General features: G+C 33.4%; 1 long non-coding RNA gene across 1 annotated transcript in view; it reads left to right on the top strand.

Annotated features, from left to right (window-relative positions):
• Positions 1–21,228, top strand: part of LOC132422305 (uncharacterized) — a 60,587-nt gene that overhangs the window by 25,746 nt on the left and 13,613 nt on the right. The gene's annotated exons all lie outside the window — the stretch shown is intronic.

The following is a 21,228-nucleotide window of genomic DNA, read 5'->3' as shown; positions in this document are numbered from 1 at the left end:
CTTTTGTGCTATCTTTATGTAAGATATGTATGTGCTATCAATCCAAAATTAAATTTAATCAGTTATTTTTTAAAAGGGTATTATTAATTAAACATATTGCTAGAAATCTAGAGACATTCAAACAAATGACATACTAAAGTCCAACTTTTGCCACATGCTCTATAACTCAATGTGCCCATCCTTGTCTGAGAGTAAAAATCTTGGTATTGATGTCAGTATTAATAATGTGTAAAGGCTGAAATGTCGTTCCTGCATGGTTTTGTTCCCCTTACTGCTTTCCATGTTCATTGTATTGCTGAGTGAAATCATCTCCAAGTAACTGCATGTTTTTTATGGTCTGGACTTAAATAGCATATCAGACCTTTATTCTAGTAAATGGTAGAACAGAGTTATGTAAAGTCTGGCTTATTAATAAAACTGTGGTTAAATAAAATACCTTCCTTTTTTCCCACAACAGAAATTATTCTTGCTTGGAAATCAAATACTGATGGCTTTTCCTTAAAACAACAAAGAGTTTTCCTTTAAGTGTTTTTCCCCCCAATAACAATATGTCTTGCTATTTCTCATTCTCCTTTTCATAATACTTATATTTTTAAGGGTGTTTCAGGACAATAATCTGTGAAATATGAGTAATTAACATTTATCTGATACTTTATTACTCATTTAAATATATAGCAGAGACAAAAAGGTACCAATAGAAAAATGAGAAATGTTTTTTAAATTTATTTTAATCGAAAAATACTGGTTTAGATTATGTTACCAAATTAATTAGCCTTATTGCTCAATATTTTAAAAAGAAGACATCACTAAATTTAATTTCTATTTTCTTTTTGGATATATCTTACGTGCTTCATATTTCTTTTGATATTTGATCAAAGATTTCAAATACATTTGACATATTTTAGAAACAAAATCAGATGGTAAAAATATCTAAAACATATGCTTTTATATAATGTTAACAGTCTTCATTAACATGGCTTTTCTTACATTATTTAATCCTCTGAAATTTATCTGTAATATGTTCAGGTGGATTAAAATACAGGCTTATGTTCCTCCATCAATAAAATTTAATTACCTCTGGTAGAAAAGCAGCTTTTAGAAATGCTTTAAAATTTTACATTCATTATATTGTTCTCATGACAAAAAGTGCATTATTATGTTCATTACATATATATTAATGAAAAATAAAAACAATCTAAATGATTAATAAATGCAAGATAATTAAACATGATTTAATTAACTTTTAAGTGCATAATATTATAAGTATTCCCTATAAAAATGTGTTAAAAATCAGGGTAAAAATTAAATATATAAACTATGATTGGACTAATGTTAATGAAAAAATGCATGTAAAAGGAACACAAAGCTACATGGACATGAAAGAATTCAGGAGCAATACTGAGAGTGATTGTCTTTAGGTGGATGTTGCAATTTTCCCTATAATTTTAAAGTTTTATATGAAGAACATAAATTTCCATAAAGACAAAAATAAAACATAAAATCAATATGTGTGCGTATGAAAAACTGAATTTCTCATCATTATTATTCTCTAACTCTTTCCTAAGTAAATAACTTTTTAAAGAGAAGGAAGAGTTTGTTTCATTAGCAATATTTTTAAGGCTCTCACAGACTTTCTATAGAAATCTTTCTTTTAATGTGTAAATTCTGTGTACAGCCTCAAATTTTCTAAACACTCTCAAATTTATTTTATTTACTCAGCTGCAACATCATAATTTTTGTAAAAAGTATTTGAATAATTTTGTATGTTTTTCTATAAATATGAAATCTAGAATTCATGAAATGATGAAATATTTTAGCTGAGGAAAGAAGATATTCTAGGATTGAAAAGGAGGGTACTCTGAGCATTTGATGTTGTGTCACAAACATCATCTGTGGTAGACAGAATAGTGCCCAGGCTGTTATCACTAGAACCTGTGAAAACGTTACCTTGCATAGCAGAAGGGACATTGCAGATGTGCTTTAATTAAAAACCATGAGATGAGGAGATTATTCTGATTTGTCTGGGAAGACCCAGTCTAATTACAAGGGTCACTGTAAGAGGATCAGAGTCAAGAAGAGGTGTGATGATTTTAAGAGGAAAGCAGAGTTCAGAGTCACAAGCCAGGGAGGCAACAATCTCTGGAAAAGGCAAGAGAAAGAAATTTTCCCTGTGGGCATCCAGATTAAACACAGCCCTCCCGACAGCTTGATTTTTAGCCCAGCAAGATCCATTTGGACTTCTGACCTGCAGACAATTAATTTGTGTTGTTTTAAGCTATTAAGTGTATGGTAATTTTTTACAGCAGCAAGGAGAATCTACGACATCATCTCACATTACAGCCTTACTAAAAATAAATTAATATGGGTTGTGTTTTTAAAAGCATTAATTGGTAAAACTAGAACCTAGAACATTGTGTGTGTGTGTATATTTGTGTGTGTGACGTTTAATTTCTCTATCCCATACTGCCTATGTTATTTGACTACTGTAAGGTACTCTAGTTCACAAAAAAAGCCAACACTTAATTGATAGAATCCAAAAGGAAATGCTCAAAAGCATCACCAGTAAAGAAAAAAAAAATGTAATTGACAGTTTTTAACACATTTTCATTTTAGGATGAATTCAAACCTCACAGCATATGGTAATTGGTTTGTCTCAAAGTGATTTTTTAAAATATGTGCTTTTCTAAAAAGTGTAACTTCTTGAGCTGTCTGTTGTTTTAAATAAATTCACACTTTTCAAGCATATTTGTTTCCACCTACTGTATCTGATTATGGTGCCTTATCCCCCTGTCTACATTTGCATAGTCTATGTGGGCTCAGCTATGGACAGGACATGTTGTTTTAAATTGGTGATGGGCCCAGAGAAGGGTTGTTCTTATATTCTTCTTTTCTATATCAAACTTGTGTAGTTCTCACCAGGGAGGCCCAGCTCCTGTATTAAAATATATTTTTGGTGTGACCTTGACTACAACTGACATCATTCAAATTTTCAACTTCTACACGGCTAAAATTCATCTCTCTATATTCAAAAAGAAAAATTCTAGAAAGCTTTTCCATTTCATATGAAGAGAATGCAGAACATATAGAAACAAAGAATTTTGAATAAAAATTCTTACTGAAGAAAGGTTAATTAAATAAAAGCTAAATTTATATAAGCTTGTTAGGAATGGCATTTTGACAGATATGTTTAAAAATGTAACTAAACAGAAGGCTACCAAAGAAACAATGATAAAATTGGGAAGAAAACTATTACTTTTGAGGGAGTATTGGCAGCACCTATTACAAGCATATTTTGAAAAATACAGGGTTGTTTTCAAAATGTTATTGAGGGATGCTGGGATAATTTTGCTGAATAAATGTTTGCAGTCTGTGAGTGTTTCTTCATTTAAAAAAATAAAATCATGAAATGGCAACATAATGAAAGGTCTGGAAAAGGCAGACAAGTTTTTAAAAAGTTATCAAAGTATAAGACTGATCAAAAGGTGATTTGGGGTAAATATTGAGGTCAAGATATATGCAGGAATGTATACCACCTACGAGTTGCCATTATAATTTAACATGTTTCCCAACATTTTTATAGTGCAGCTTAATAATAACTCAATTGATGCTTTCTATTACTTTCTAAAAATTATGAGGTCTTGATCTTTTAAAATGCCATATATTTTTTCAATAAAATGAAAACAAAGGATTGTCAGAGACCAAAATTTAAAATTACTCAAATCCAGTTGCCCAAATAGTTATGTTGTCATGATGTGTTCATTATTATAGATATTTTTATTTCATGTGCTTTAGCTTGCCTTTGATAAATGCTTCCACTCTTCTTTTTCATCTTTTTTCTTATTGAAGTAAGAACTTTAGTAATCTTCCTGGGGTGTGATCTTTGAGAATTTAAATTCTGATTCCACTCCTTTGTATTACCTGGGCTCTTTAGATAGTATATAACAGAAAACCCACTGGAGAGGGCTTTAACATCTAGAACATTTACTATCTCGAATTACAAGAAGCACATGAAAAATGCACTTCCAGGACTGCTTAATTCAGTAAGTCAGTGATATCAACAAGAACCTAGCATTGTTCCTTCTTTCTGCCATGCCATCCACAGTTCCATGAAGCTGAGTTTAGTATTGTGCCTTCATTCTCTATTAAAAAACAACTGTATCAGCTTCAAGGATGATGTTCTTACACAATAATACCCAGAACTGAAACAGGAATTGAGACTATATTAATAAAATATTTCTTGAATATCCACAGAAAGCCTCTCTTTATGACATGTGTCTCAGAATACGTCATATCTTGCTAATACTACAACCACTTGAAAAAGGGAGAGTGGTTTTGATACTATTGCCTTAGGTGATTCAATACCCATCACTTGGAGTTAAGGGATTGACTTCCCAATGTCCCTGGAAGAAGCGGATCATTAAATGCCATCTATAGATTCAATGCAATCTCTATCAACATTCCAACAGCATTTTTCACAGAAATAGAAGAAATTATTCTAAAATTTGTATAAAATAAAAAATGACATCTAATAGATAAAGCAATTTTGCAAAAGAAGAACAATACTGGAGTTATCAGACTTCCTGATTTCAAACTACATTACAAAGCAGTCAAAACAGCATGGTACTGGCATTACTACAGATACATAGACCAATGGAACAAAACAGAGAGCCCAGAAATGAGCCTATGCACATATGGTCAACTAATCTTTGACAACGATGCCAAGATTATGCAATGGGGAAAGTAAAGTCTCTTCAACAAATGACGCTGGAAAAATTGAACATCCATACGAAAAAGATGAAAATGGACCCTTATCTTACACCTACACAAAAATTAACTCAAAATGGATTTAAGACTTAAATGTAAGACTCTTAGAAGAAAACATTGGATATAACCTTCTTGACATCAGTTTGGCAACGATGTTTTTGATATGACATCAAAACACAGGCAACAAAAGCAAAAATAAACAAATGGGGCTACGTCAAACTAAAAAGCTTCTGCACAGAAAAAAAAAAAATCAACAGACTGAAAAGGCAACTTATGGAAAAGGAGAAAATAGTTGTAAATCATATATCTGATAAGGTGTTAATATCCAAAATATGTTAATATGTTAATATAAAGGATGACTCCAGCTCAGTAGCAAAAAAAAAAAAAATCATTAAAAAATGGGCAAAGGACTTGAATAGACATTTCTCAAAAAAGACATACAAACGGCCAGCAGGTATACTAAAAGGTGTTTGACATCACTAATCATCTGGAATTGTGAGTGAAAACTACAATGAAGCATCACCTAATACCGTTAGGATGGCCATTACCAAAAAGACAAGAGATAATGAGTATTGATGAGGGTGTGGAAGAAAGGGAACCCTGGTACACTATTGATGGGAATGGAAATTGGCACAGTCAGTATAGAAAATATTACAGAAGCTCTCCAAAAAATTAAAAATAGAACTACCCTATGATCCAGCGATCCCACTTCTGGGTATATATCAGAAAGAAATGTAAATTAGGATTTCAAAGAGGTATTTTCACTACTGTGTTCATTGCAGGACTGTTTACAATAGCCAAGAAATAGAAACAAACTTAATGTCCATCTACAAGTGAATAGATAAAGAAAGAGTGGTATATATACAATGGAATACTATTCATCCGTGAGAAAGAAGGAAACCTTGCCTTTGAAGCAACACAGACCTTGAGGGCATTTATGCTAAGTGAAATAAGTCAGATACAGAAAGACAAGTAGTGTATGATCTCACTTATATGGAGAATCCAAAAAAGCTGAATTATACAGAGAGTACAAAGGTGGTTTCCAGGGGTTGGGGGTGGGTGGGGAAAATGGGAAAGATATTGGTCAGAGGGTACAAACTTCCAGTTATAAGATAAATACATTCTGTGGCTCCAATGTACAGCATAATGACTATAGTTAACAATATTTTATTGTATATTTTAAAGTTATAAATAGAGTAGAATTTAAATGTCTTTTCCACATATAACCACAAAACGGTAATTATGTAAAGTGATGGAAGTGTTACCTAAGCTTACTGTGGCAATGATTTTGCGATACATAAATGTATCAAGCCATCATGCCAAACACCTTAAACTTACACAATGTTATGTGTCAATTACATGTCAATAAAGTTGGAAAAAAATAAATAGATAATAGAGTTTGTAAAAGCAACCCTAAGCATATGCCAGATTATTAAATGCTATTTTAGCTGAATATTTCTCTTATACTTAGATTGTCTTATTTCATTGTCCTCTGCTGTGTTTTGCTTCTACAAGAGAATGCTACTGATCTAATTGTAACTGTCATCTCATTGCAGGTTATTTAGCTTTCCTGTAATAGCTTAAGAAGATTTTCTTTAGCTTTGGTATTTTGCTGTGTACAGCATCTTTGGGTGTGGCTTTTTTCCTGATGCATGTTTCATCAATGGGGTTTTCAATCTATAGATTAATTTCTTTCCTCTTTTTTGGATGATAACTGCAAATTTTTTTCTCATAAGTCTTCTCACCTTTATCTACTGCTGTTTCATATAAGCTGGCACTTTATTATTAATTACCGATGTTTCTGAAATATTTTTTCCACATATTGCATCTCTTTATTAATCTCTATGAAATTCTGGGATATTTCCTTAGAGCTATCTTTTGATTTAAACTGTTTTTCTCAGTAATGCCCAATCTACTCTTTTGACTGTGGAGTGGTAGGTATGTTTTCATTTTCAATATGTCTGTTATCTTTCTTCATTTATACCTGTGTTATTTGTCCCATTCATATTTTCCTCTCCCAAATTTCCATGTGCATTTCAAATGTGCTTATTTTCAATTCTTTTCTAATTGCTCTATAGAGTTCTCCAGTTGCTTGGATATGAATTCTTCTATTTTTGGAGTCCATTTAGTGCTTGTAATGGTGCTCTGCTTTCTGTGTACCTCTGATTAAAATGGTTTTAATGTTCCCCTCTGCTAGACTGAACTTTAGACAGGCTTCCTCCTGACTCTACGTTCTTTATCTCCCTTTTCTTAAGAGCATTTACTTTAGAAAATTTATAATTGTAAATTCTTTCTTTGCCCCTCTGAGGTATAAATATTTTTTCAAACCTATTGAAAGTGGGGAGAGGGAAGAAGGAGGAGCAATATAGGAGTAAGGGGAAAAAAGGTTATTATATAAAATCATGTGTGTGAAAAATTTGAAAACTGTAAAGCACTGTAGAATTTAAAGTATCTTCCATTCAATAAAAAATAAAATAAAGGAAAAAAAAAACCTGTCGCTGTTTTCACAGCCCAGGTTTGTTCTCTCAAGGACCTGGGAACCATTCTTTGAAATGCAATCATCAAGTAAGTTAGTGCCTCTATCTCTCAGGATCTATAGGAGGATAGGAGGTTTCAGTGCTGTACCTTGCTTCAAGTTGTAAAATTACCTCCTGTTATGAAGAGAGCAAGGTTACTTTTTCTTTGAATAGGTCAGTTAGCAAACACAGGTTGACCGTGATCCTCCCACCTCAGCTCTTAAAACCTCTCCAGAGCTCAGACTGAGTTCTGGCCTCTTCCCTATTGTGATTATCTTGAATAAAATCTTCCTTGCCTGTTTAAATTTTATGGTGGACTTTTTTTTGAAATCTCCTAAATCTGTATGAATCCTTATTGTCCATGATTGCATCTTTTCCTCTGCATATTTTTCTAGGAAGTAGTTTTGTGGTCAACTTCCCAACTGCTAGAATGCAATGTATGTTTTTCACCAGTTCGTCTCTTTATGGTTCAGTGTAGGGATCTTGTCCAAAAAATTTGCCAAATTCAGGACCTATATTCATGAACACTATAAATTTGAATTCTCTTCTGGTCAGGACAACTCTGCTCCCTCCTTAGCCTTAAACAGCTTGCTTTTGGCTCCACTGGATGGTTTATATCTGGATTTATCACCATGAGTGCTACACATTATCAGATACCAATTGTCACTGTGGATTCTGGTTAATGGGGGTATGCTTTTAAAATTTACTTTAGTCCCCTCCCTTCCCCCCCACCCCAGGCTGAAAGAACTGGTTCGAGCATGTGCTCCATCCAATATTTTGGCAAGAATAGCTGACTCTGGTAGATGTGTGTCTGATATCAGTCATGTTCCTCTTCTTATTCATAAGGTCCCATTTTTGTTTAGGATAACAATGTGCCCAGCTACAAATATTCACCAAATATTCAGTTGTCTACGTTTCCATGTGGACAATGTTCTCCATGGGACAGAATTCTAACCAACACAGTTGTGATGATAGGCTTTGTGTAACACAACTCTTCATAAATGAAAAGGTAAAATTTAGAAAGCTATGTCTCCCTCGACTCTTTAGCCTTTTACCTTTACGTGCTTGAAATTTAGTTCTAATCACTGGATATGGGGCAAACATCTTACAACCAAGAAGACAAAAATCACATGATATGGGTAGCTGAACAGTAAGAGGGAAAGAGTATGGGTCATCAATAACTTCCTTGAGCACAAACGCTATACTGTCCCAGGAAAGGGCAATCTTCTTGACGTCGATTTACAATGTGTGTAATGACTATGCATGATTTTCCCAGAGGCAGATCCATGAAATTTTGAAATAAAATGGACCATGGAGATTCTCCTAGAGAAATGAACTAGTGGTAGCATGAATGACTAACCAAGTGATATCCTCCACTAACAGGAGTATATACTTTTCCTAATTCCTAACCAGAAGAATTTGATACATGTCATGGACCAGTGATTGCTGTTGGTTTCGTATTCTCTATTAGTTTTTAACTTTCTCTCTCTTTATCATCACAGTTATTAATTCTTTCTCCTTTACTGTATGCTAGTTTGTTGGAAGCAGGCAACATATTTTTAATGCTTTTATTTGTAAGGTCATGAGGAACAACATCAGGATCAATGGAAATTGAAAGGCATAGTCTAGGGCCTTCCCTGGTGACGCAGGGGTTGAGAGTCCGCCTGCCGATGCAGGGGACACAGGTTCGTGCCCCAGTCTGGGAGGATCCCACATGCCGCGGAGCGGCTGGGCCCGTGAGCCATGGCCACTGAGCCTGCGTGTCCGGAGCCTGTGCTCCGCGATGGGAGAGGCCACAGCAGTGAGAGGCCTGCGTACCGCAAAAAAAAAAAAAAAGAAAAAAGAAAAAAAAGAAAAGCATAGTCTAAAGAATTTGGTCCACAAGCTCAAAGCAGTCACTTAATATGATTTGGAGTTTCTCCCTTGGTGAGTGTCTAAGTGCCTCTCTGTTAAGAGGAGTGTGTGAATATACGTTAGTTAGCCAAAGAGATAAAGTGTTATACACATGCTTTCATTTGCTAACCCAATGGGCAGTCCTGTTTTTTTCCCTAATAAAATTAGTCTAATTATGTTAGAGGTAGCAATGTGCCCGGCTAAAACTACTCACATTGCTTACTCCCTTACACTTAGTAGTATTCATATGGCACGATTCTAACCAACAGAAGCAAATATAAACAAGTGGGACTGCATCAAACTAAAATACTTCTCCATAGCAAAGGAAACCATCAATGAAATGAAAAGGCAATCTATTGAATGGGAGAAGACATTTGCAAATCATATATCTGATAAGAGGATAATACCCGAAATATAAAAAGAACTCACATATCTTAATAGCAAATAAATCAATTAAAAATGGGCAGAAGATCTGAATAGACATTTTTTTTTCCAAAGAAGACATACAAATGTCCAACAGGTACATGAAAATGCTCAGTATAATTAATAATCAAGGAAATGCATATCAAAACCATGATGAGATATCACCTCACATGTGTTAGAACGGCTATTGTCAAAAAGACAAGAAATAATAAGCCTTGGCAAGGATGTGGAAAAAAGGGACCCCTTGTTCACTGCTGGTGAGAATGCAAATTGGTATAGCTACGATGGAAAACATTATGGAGGTTCCTCAAAAAATTTAAAGTAGAACTACCATATGATTCAGCAATTTTACTTCTCAATATTTATCCAAAAATAAATGAAAACCAGAACTCAAAAAGATATATGTCCTCCAATGTTCAGTGCAGTATTGTTTACAATAGCCAACATATGGAAACAACTTAAGTGTCCATCAGTGGATGAATGTATAAAGGAATTGCAATGTGTATACATATATGAATATTTTTCAGCCATAACAGAAAATGAAATCTTGCCATTTGCGACAACATGGGTGGAATTCAAAGGCATTATGCTAAGTGAAGTCAGTCAGACAGAGAAAGACAAATATCATACAATCCCTCTTATATGTGGAATCTAAACAAACAAACAAAAACCCCTTAAAAACAACAACAACAAACAAGCTCAAGCTTATAGATACATACAGAGAACAGACTGGCAGTTGCCAGAGACAAGAGGTAAAGGGTTGGGAGGAATAAGTGAACTGCTTTTCTTTTTTAGTTTAAATAATTTGAATTTTTAAAAATGACATAGTTCTGCCAATGAACTGCCTCTATATTTGTTAGATCTCAATTAGGGAAACAGATTATGAGTATTAAGCAACAAGGAATTTTTCTGTAGAAACTAGATCATACACACTGTGGGAAAAACTAGGGAATTAAATGTTCAAAAATAATTAGAAAAATGTCCATAAGCAGTAATACGTGACATATCAATAACATTGCCCATTGCTGTTGGCACATCTCCTCTTTGACTCGTGTCATGTTTTAGGAAATCCACTCTACTAGTGAGATTGAGACAACTCTTACATTTATAAATAGCATGTTTTCAGAAAACAGGATGTAATTTCCCAAATAATACAATGGCTCTCTCATTTTGTATTATTAATGCTCACATTATACATAGCTAAAATGAATTGAAGTGTTGCTGTCTACCAGGCACTCTAAGAAGAACTTCCTATACCATCGCTAGGATGCTAGGGAAAGAAGTATCAGCCACTACAACATGTGCCCTTCATCAGCTGACTTTGAAATAACTCTTTAGATATTGGTGCCAGCAAAGAAAGATATTTAAGATTTGCTAAGTTTTCTGTCTTTTAAAAAATTATATGCTCATTGTATTCATATATATTTTTTAATATGGCCTCTAAACATGTGTAATTCACACTTAGGTCCTATACTCAATGCTGGGTTAAATACTTGCTAAACAACTTCCCAGACAACCATTGGTAAAGCCTGGCAAAAAGCATGATCCTTTCAAAATTTGTCTCTTCTACTCAAAGTTTTATTTTTTGGTTTTGTTGCTCTCCCTTCTCTTCATCAAACCTCAGGATACCAATGCCCTCTCACTTTCTCTTTTTTCTCTATTAAATTGTCAAGTTCTATATTTGGAATAAGGCCTAAACAGAAGCATTTACATTTTATGGAAATTGTGGATATGAAACACAATGCTGAATTTCTGGCCAAAATCAGGTTTAAGACAAGGTTAAAGGCTTTTGAATACATGACTATAGGCATTTACTAACTCTGCAAAGATAATCCCTACCTCCACCTCCAGGTAATACCTGCTTTTTATCTATTACAGAATAACAGAATTCCTGTGGCAGAACAGATATACAAAAAAGTACATCAGTAAAATTTGAATTCTGAGCCACAGAAGGCTCGTGTACTTCTATAGCACCATTCCTATATACTAACTCATATTTTCATTTCCTCAGAGATTCAAACGTTTAGCTAAATAAATGTCATGTCTTGGCCCTGGAAGAAAACCAAAACTATCAGATCTCGGGATGTCAATAAAATATTTTTTTGATTAGGGTTATTGGAAGAGAGGAAGAAAACACTTTAGACGCCAGTAGGTGAAATATAAATCCTGGTTCTATTATTAATAGAAAGAGATTCTACTTGAAATAGAAATGATAAGTTACAATATTCTATATATATTCAAGGTATTTTAAGAAATATTTTCCCAAACAGAAAAGTGATTACATAGTAAATAGTAGATTGATTTAATAACATACTTTTTGTTTAATCATTAATAAGATACAATACTATATATAATTCTGGGAACTGGATTTTTTTTTCATTATGACAACTAATAGGGCTTGGCAAATGTTTCCCGTTACCACTATGCACTACAAAGTATTGAAGGAGACATTTCAGAATATCTGTACATTGACTATAATTTATTTTGAGGGGATATTAATATATAAGTAGGAACTTACTCTTTATTTACTACAACCCAAAGGTATCTGCAGGTAGGTGTGTTCAGTAGGCAGAGTCTTACTTCAACTTATTAGTCAGTGACAAGTAAAAAATTATTTTTATCATAGTTTGTCTAAATATTTTATTCAGCTTGACAAGTTCACTTATGACTCAGCTATCATATGAGCACGTTCATGCATAGGTTCAAATTATTTTAATTTGTAAGCAATGAACATATCTACTAAGACATCTTGTGGGATGAATTTAGGTGGAAAACTGAAAAGTGCATAGCAAAGTAAAATATTTGGTGTTTTTCTCCTAAAGGAGCAAAACAACAGGGGTGAACTCCCTTTGAAGTCCTGCTTTGTGCTGACAGTTGAACTATACCTCTATTTCATAAACCATAGCACTCCCAAGTTACTGAAAATAAATTGATTTTCTGGAAATATGCGACACGTAGGTTCTCAATATGGATCTTGAGCAGTCTGTCCCTAAAGTAGTTATTTGCATTTACACCCCTGACCCGCCAGTATCTTTGGTGCTACTGTAGTTTTTCACGTACTTCAAAAGCTACAGATCTGTTTCCATCTCTCTTAATCTAATATAAACTGCACATGCTTCTATCAGTAAAGACCTTCATTTTTATCCTTCTTCGATTTCATGACACCAGTGGTTCTATACTTCACAGCAAAGGGAGCAGAATGAAATTACATATCACTCAGATTTCAGCAATATCTGGTTTATGTGATTCAGGACCTCCACACAAAGAAGAGGTCATTCTCAATATTTTAGAAGATGGCTCTTTCTGGGGATTTTATATGATAAACCTGTCAATGTGCTTGACTGGAGGTGGTAAAAATATGTTTATTTGGGTGAAAATGGAAACAGTTTAAAACAATCAAGGCCTAAAATGGCAACTGTCAATATAAACACAGATAATTAATAAATAAGTTGGTCAAAATGATGGGCTATATTGAAGTCTATACAAGAGAGAAACTGAGGAAGCAAAGCTGTCGAATTATTCTAAATTTAGTACAGACATCACCAGTGAAGTTAAAAGCAAAATGCAAAAAGCAACAAAAAAATTAACTCCCTGCCCCTCAAAAAAAAAAGAAAACTGGAAATGAGAAAATATGTCATATTACTTAAGAACAATGGTTTCATTATGCTTAGAGATAAAAAAACATAAGCAAGTACATTTGACTAAAATGTTTGTTTTTAATTAATTTAAATATTTTCCCCAGAGCTTAAAAAATATACAAAAAATCAAAAGGATAAAAACAAATTAAAGAGATAAAAAGAAAAAAACGTAGAATGGAAGTGTTGCTGAAGGAAAAAACTCATAGAGTGATTTAAAGCTTAAATGCAACAAAAAATAGATTAGCTGGGAGATCAATTTTTACTAAAGGTGGAATGATCTAACTGCAGTCTTCTTTTAAGGTACGTGGAGATGAGGGATAGTTAAGAGAGAGAGAGGCAGGGATCAAATGTCCAAAGTACAAAGGTATTACAGAATTGATTTGTGTCAATGTATATATATAAGTAATTTCAATCCTTGCATTGGGAATGGTAGAAATAGTTCAGATGTTTCACTCTGTTGACCTGAAGCATTGTTCTATATTAACAATCTTCCACAGACCTGCCAGAAACTAGAGAGAATATTAAGGTCTCAGCCACACAGACAAAGATCCAGTCCTGGTGTGAAAGCAGAACTTTAAATATGGATTTTGACTAGAAGAGGATTTGCATATGCTGTAATCCATGGGGCCAACCAGGGGTATATTCCATGGATATAACTGGGTAATTGACTGGAGTAGGTTGTTTGAATAGATGTAAGCTGATTTGAAAGGATGGAGAAGGAAACGCTACTGGGAACCTATTGGAGGATCTGAATGAATTCAAGGGCTTATGCCAGAAAGCAGGAATTAAGCCTCCTGACAACCAGGGATGTGTGACCACGTACCAGGAGTGAATCCAGATGCAGAAGCCAAAACAAGATGAACAAGAAACACCTGTCACTACAGTAAATTCAGGTAGGAGAAAAGGAGCCAGAAAACAAAATGAAGTCAGAATAAGGAACACTGGTGGTAGTATTATGTGGCACCCAAATAATGTTCCATAAAATAGTCAAGAGAATTTTATATACTTCTATATTTATGCCCTTTCATTCAACATGTTTATGCTAATTACCTACTTAGAGTTATGGTTTGAGCCAATGTATCGCTCTACCTATAGTGATTTCTGGTAGAGGCAACCTGATTTAGAGCCCACATTCATCAGAACTGGTTCAGACACACAGTAGGGTTTATCTTGCAGGTTAATATCATCAGGTTCCACAACTGGAAGACATTGGGAAATCAGACAAATTATAGTACAAATATACAACAAAATTATTTTGAAATGTGTGTCATATTAGTACTTTCCTACCTTGAAATAAATAGGCAATGCTCCTGTTTGCAAAGACTGTTTTAACAGTGGTGATATACACTTGTGTTGTGAGTTAGAAATTTGCACAAGTCAAGAAAAAACTATGTGATCAAATGTTTTGAAAAATAGACTTTCCTCTCTTGATAGAAATGAGAAAATTCTCTTTTTGTGCTATAAATCACCCAGGCAACTGAATCCTCTTTCATTCCGCTATCAAATTCTCTTCTCCATATTGGCAGCGAGCTTATATCTTTTGGCCCACAGAATATATCTCATAATAGCGAATTTAATCACATTCGAATGCAGCATCTTATATGGGATGGAATTCTAAAAAATCTTATAAAACATAAACCTTAGATTATAATAATGTGGACTCTGAATTTAAAATGAATGGTTTTGAAACCAGCCACACCACTTGATGTGTGGCCTTTGTCAAGTTATTTAACCTCTCTTTGCTTTAGTTTTCTTTTTGGTAAAATAGGCATCATAATAATAACATCCACCTTGCGTGATTTCTGTGAGGGTCATGAGACAATGCATATAACAGTATATGACACATGCTAAGCCAGTAATAAATGTTAGCCAGTAGTAGTAGTAGAAGTAGTAGCTGCAGTAGTAGTAGGGTTGCCAGATTTAGCAAATAAAGAGCGAACATCCAATTAAATTTAAATTTCTGATAAACAAGAGATTTTATTTTTTAGTATAAATATATCCCAAATATTGGTGGTTGGTTATAATACCAGTGACATACTTTTACTTTTACTAAAAATTATATACTAAGAAATTATTTACTGTTTATCTGAATTTCAAATTTAATTAGGTATCCTCTATTATACATAATAACTAGGTAGCAGTAAAGAACACCCGGTCTAACTGCTTAATTTTACTGATTTCAAAGGAGCCCAGAAAAGAAGCCCATTTCGTGAGTTAATTGGATATTACATAATTCCTAGGAGAGGAAAAGTAGTTTAAGGACAATTAATGCTTGGAAGTTATAACAACTGATCAGAGAATAAATTTTATTACCATGTTAACTTTTTCCTGAAGTTTGGCTTACTTTGATTTAAATGATACTATTTGTTAGACATAAACGTTCTACTCATAATGGACTGTGCTAGGCTCTGCTACTTCCTTTCAAAACTTTCTTCATTGAAAGTCAAAAAGTTTTGAGGTCAAGTATTCCCCTGGTGTATTATCACACATGTTTGAACATTATAACTTTGTGCCTCTTTCTGCAGAGTAGTTGGTAGCTTTTTTTTTTACACAGTATTAAAACTCTGAGTGTAACCAAAACAACTCGATAGTGGCTGTAGTCAATAGTGAGATACCCTCAAATGAAAGGGCTGATTAGGAGCCAGAGACAGAACCTCATGGTGGAATCACCTTGTGGCTTTGTTTTAACTCTTTGTAGAATTTGTTCAATACTAATTTCTAGTTCATATTCACCAGGAATAGTGACATTACCATTATATGGGTGATTACTTTGTAAAATAGGTGCTAATCCATTTTTATACTTAAAAGGAGAAGGACTGCTGTTCTCTGATCTTGAAATGACATTTGAGATCCACAAGTATTTCAAGGTAATTTGGCTTATGTTGAGAATTTAAATGGATGGAAATAAAGTCAAGAATTAAGACTTTACATAAGAAACAAAAAGTCTCATTCTTATTAATAACTTTCCATAAGATATTTAGAAACAAAATATAAATCAGCTTCTATTAGGTTGTTAAAGAATCTAGATTGACACCATATTTTATAAGCTAGACAATTAAAATATAGAGGCCACGTTCATAAGCGAATATTAGTTTAAATTGTATGAAATAAAATCTACAAAGTATTTGTATATTTGTGAGATTCAACATAAAGTATTCTGAAGCCAATTTCAAGTAAATAAAATGAAAGTACAATTCAACACTTTTTAAAATGTGAAGGCTGATATATTGAATATCATATCAATATATTTAGGCTCAGACATACACATAAGCTTAATTTTCATGTAAATATTTTATTTTAACAAGTATGTCCAAAATATAATTATATATATGTGTATGTGTATGCATGTATATGCTCTCTATGTGTATATATATGCTTAATGTATATTTAATGTGTCTTATATAATCAGTTATATACATATTTTATAAATATTTGTATAATTTATTACCACTTTCAGTATCATTTATGTATAATGCATAGTTAATAAAAATATAAAATAGTGTGAACAATAATCAGAATACTTTTAATATTTTCCCAGATATTGCTCTTTCCAAATAAATGATTCATGCACAGGATGATGAAATACATATTTTGTACCATAAATTAAAAGATCCATTCTTTCTTCTTAAGGAGAAGAATAAAATCCATTAATAAATTTTGTGTAGGTTATTCTTTTGCACATTTACTTTTTCATAAGAATTTTAAAATGGGCTTGCCAAATTCTCCAAATAATCTTGTTGCTATTTTCATTAGGCTACATTGAATTTAAAGATAAAGGTTGAGTATTGATATTTACACAATATTGTCTTCTGAACCAAGAGACATAAGCTCTCTCACACTCAAATTTTCTCATATGCTTTTTTACATTTTGGTGTATGCAGCTTAATGTCTTGCACATTCTTATAGCATTATTTTAAAGTACTTGATAGTTTTAATGTAGTTGTTTTTATTAATGTGAATGTTTTGCCATATTATATTTTTAAACTGGTAATCTCTAGGATATATGCAGGAAAGGCATACTTTTTAATTGACCTTTATCTGTCTACTTGAATGAACTCCTTTGCTTTAAATGCTATATATACATATTTGATTCTCCTGAATTTTCCTAGTAGGGAATCTTATTAACTATAAATAGTATCAGTTTGTTTTTTTCACATTACAAAGCAAATGGTTATTTTATATCTCCCATAATACATAAAAAGACGGATCTATTCTATTAGATAACGAAATAAAGAGTGTGAATTTCAGTTTTACTTTTAAATATAGAATTTATTTCAATAGATTTTATGTAGCTTTTTGATGTCTTAAATTATTCTCAAAGTCTCTATAGAATTTTCTTATGACACATGTCAAATACAAAAGTGTCCAACTGTATTCCCTAACCTAATTCCAACGTGACTTGAGCAGGTGTCAGAAAGGAGTCTAGAGAACTTTATGAATAGCTATAATGTTTTCAAAAAGACAATTTAAGCCATTTTGTATTAAGTTAGTTGAATATCACATGAATGATGGCAGAAGACACAATGTACCATTAGCTTTTTCAAGAGCCATTTATATAGTGCATTTATCTTTAATCTAGTATGCTTTCATAGACAAATAATTGCCATAAAATCACAGCCTTCAAATGACCTTATCTTGCTTAGGCATCATTAAAATATATTGCTACTTACCCCAAACAGAAAAGGATATCCATATTTCTATGCACATTTATTTTTACTCAACTAGGTTTACATTCAAAAGAAGTATAATGTGTTTTTTTTCATATATAGGAAGGAACTCATACCTCAGAATAATTTTGCAAAATAATTGCTCTAGGTATTAGAACAGGTGAAGGTTGTGAATGGTTTTACAGTCTTTTGCATCAGTTATTTTATACAATGTCTTTTCAGGATCTAAATTCATACAGGAAAATTACTCCAATCCACACTGGCCTATGCACTCCATCAGTATTGATTGCTTTCTTGGCAAAGGAAAGAGAGTGTGTCCTATAACCTGAACGTTCTGAAAATCAGTTCTACAAAAAGAAAAAAAGAAAAACCTTGCAGAACATTTGAAAGGGCATTGTTGGCATAAGGACCGTTTTTAAGCATATTTTTACTTTCAAGGAAGTATTATCAATTTCCAAATGAAATCTGGCTTAGTCAGTTAGGGCTGCTGTAGTAAAAAATCATAGACTAGGTAGTTTAAACAACAAACATTGATTTCTCAATTTTTGAGGCTGGGAAGTCCAAGTTCAAGGTGCAGGCAGATTTGGTTCCTGGTGAGAGGCCTCCTTCTGGATTATAGGCACGTGGCTGTCTTCTGTGTTCTTACCTGATGGAGTGAGCTGTGGTCTCTTCCATCTCTTATAAGGACACTATTTCTATCATGGTGTTCCTACCCTTACAATCCCACCTAAGCTTAACTACTTTCTGAACACCCCACTTTCAAATAACATTGCACTGGGGATTAGGGCTTCAACATAAGAATTTGGGAGGGAAGAAATTCTACCATGGCAAATGCTAAAAGGATTTTTAAAAATTTTTGGAATGTTAAATACCATGTAATATTTTAGTTATTTTGATATTGATAATTTTGAAGTGATCAAAAATCATTGCTAAAAAATGAATAATTTTCTTTTTTTATGAAAAAATCAATATTTATTGTTGAATATATAGATAAGCAAAAAGAATAAATTAGAATCACCTGAAAATAAATGAGCTGCAATATCTTGCTTTATTTTTATACCTTCTAATAAGATAATTTCTGGCTTCTTTATAATCTAATCTTCATGTAATATATGACATTAAATACTTTAAAACATATTGCTTCTGATGAGTTTATGATATAATATTATTCAGAGGTGTCACTGTTTATGAAATCAGTGCCTGATTATATATATTTCCCCTGTTTTACATAAATAACCTCCATAGTTTTTTCCATGGTAGTGGAACCAATTTATTGATACATTCTCATCAAAAATGTACAAGGATTCTCTTTTCTCCACACCCTTATCAACACTTGTTATCTCTTGTGTTTTTGATAGTAGCCATCCTAACAGGTATAAAGTAATGTCTCATTGTGGTTTTGACTTGCATTGTTCTGATGATTAGTGATGTTGAGCACATTTTCATATCCTGTAGGCCACTGTATGTCTTCTTTGGAGAAATGCCTACTCAAAATTTTAACCATTTTTTTATCTGTAGTATTTGTTTTTTGCTCTTGAGTTGGAGTCATCCTTTATGTATTTTGGATATTAACCTTTTATCAGATAGATGATCTGCAAATATTTTCACCCATTCTGTAGGTTGCCTTTCCTGTTGATTATTTCTTTTGCTGTGTAAAAACTTTTAAAATTGATATAATCCTACATTTTTACTTTTTATTTTTGCTTTTGTTACCTATGCTTTTGATGTTTTATCAAAAAACCATTTCCAAGGGCTTCCCTGGTGGCGCAGTGGTTGAGAGTCCGCCTGCCGATGCAGGGGACACGGGTTTGTGCCCCGGTCTGGGAGGATCCCACATGCCGTGGAGCGGCTGGGCCCATGAGCCGTGGCCACTGATCCTGCACGTCTGGAGCCTGTGCTCCGCAACAGGAGAGGCCACAGCAGTGAGCGGCCCACGTATCACAAAAAAAACAAAAAACAAACAAACAAAAAACATTGCCAAAACCAATGACAAGGAGTTTGTCCCTTAGGCGTTTTTCGTAGAAATTTTATGGTTTCAGGTCTCACATTTAAGTTTTTAATCCATTTTGTGCTTGGTGTAAAATAAGGATCCAGTTACATTCTTTTGTTTTTGGCTATCCAATTTTACTAACACCATTTACTGAAGAGACTATCCTTTCCCCATTGTGTATTTTTGGTGCCTTGTCAAAGATTAGTTGACCATACATGCATGCATTTCTGGGCCCTTTACTGTGTCCCATCAGTCTATGTGTCTGTTCTAATGCTAGTACCATGCTGTTTTGACTACTACAGCTATGTAATACAGTTTGAAATCAGGAAGTGTGATATCTATAGTATTATTCTTTCTCAAGATTGCTTTGGCTCTTCAGGGTCTCCTGTGGTTCCATATGAATTTAGCATTGCTTTTTATATTTCTGTGAAAAATGCCATTGGGATTTTGATAGGGATTTCATTTAGTCGGTAGATAACCTTGGGTAGCATGGACATTATAAAAATATTCACTCTTCCAATTCATGAACATAGAGTATCATTCCATTTATTTGTATCTTCTTCAATTTCTTCATTAGTACTCACAGATTTCAGTATACAGATTTTTCACCTTATTGATTAAATTTATACCTGTTTTCTCTTTCTTTTAATGCTATCTATTGTAAATGGGATTGTTTTATTAATTTATTTTTCAGGTAACTAATTGTCAGTGAATTAGAACAATAGTGAACAGAACTACAATATTTTTTTTTTTTTTTGCATGGAAACACAAAAGACCCCAAATAGCCAAAACAATCTTGAGAAAGAAGAATGGAGCTGGAGGAATCATGCTCCCTGTCTTCAGACCATACTACAAAGCTACATTCATTAAAATAAGTATGGTACTGGCACAAAAACAGACATATAGATCAATGGAATAGGATAGAAAGGCCAACAATAAACTCATGCACTTATGGTCAATTACTCTATGACAAAGTATATACAGTGGAGAAAAGACAGTCTCTTCAATAAATGGTGCTGGGAAAAGTGGAGAGCTATATGTAAAACAATAAAATTAGAACATTTTCCAACACCATATACAAAATTAAACTCAAAATGAATTAAAGACCTAAATGTAAGACTGGATAGTACAAAACTCGTAGAGAAAACATAGCAGAACACTCTTTCAACATAAATCGCAGCAATATTTTTTTGGATCCCTCTCCCAGAGTAATGGAAATAAAAATGGAAATAAGCGGAGCAGCTGGGCCTGTGAGCCATGGCGGCTGAGCATGCGCGTCCGGAGCCTGTGCTCTGCAATGGGAGAGGCCACAACAGTGAGAGGCCCACGGGAAAAAA

This window comes from Delphinus delphis, chromosome 3, assembly GCF_949987515.2.
Source record: "Delphinus delphis chromosome 3, mDelDel1.2, whole genome shotgun sequence".
NCBI classification, from domain to species: Eukaryota; Metazoa; Chordata; class Mammalia; order Artiodactyla; family Delphinidae; genus Delphinus; species Delphinus delphis.
The sequence above is the reverse complement of the archived record's forward strand: the minus strand, read 5'-3'. Positions and strand labels throughout refer to the sequence as shown.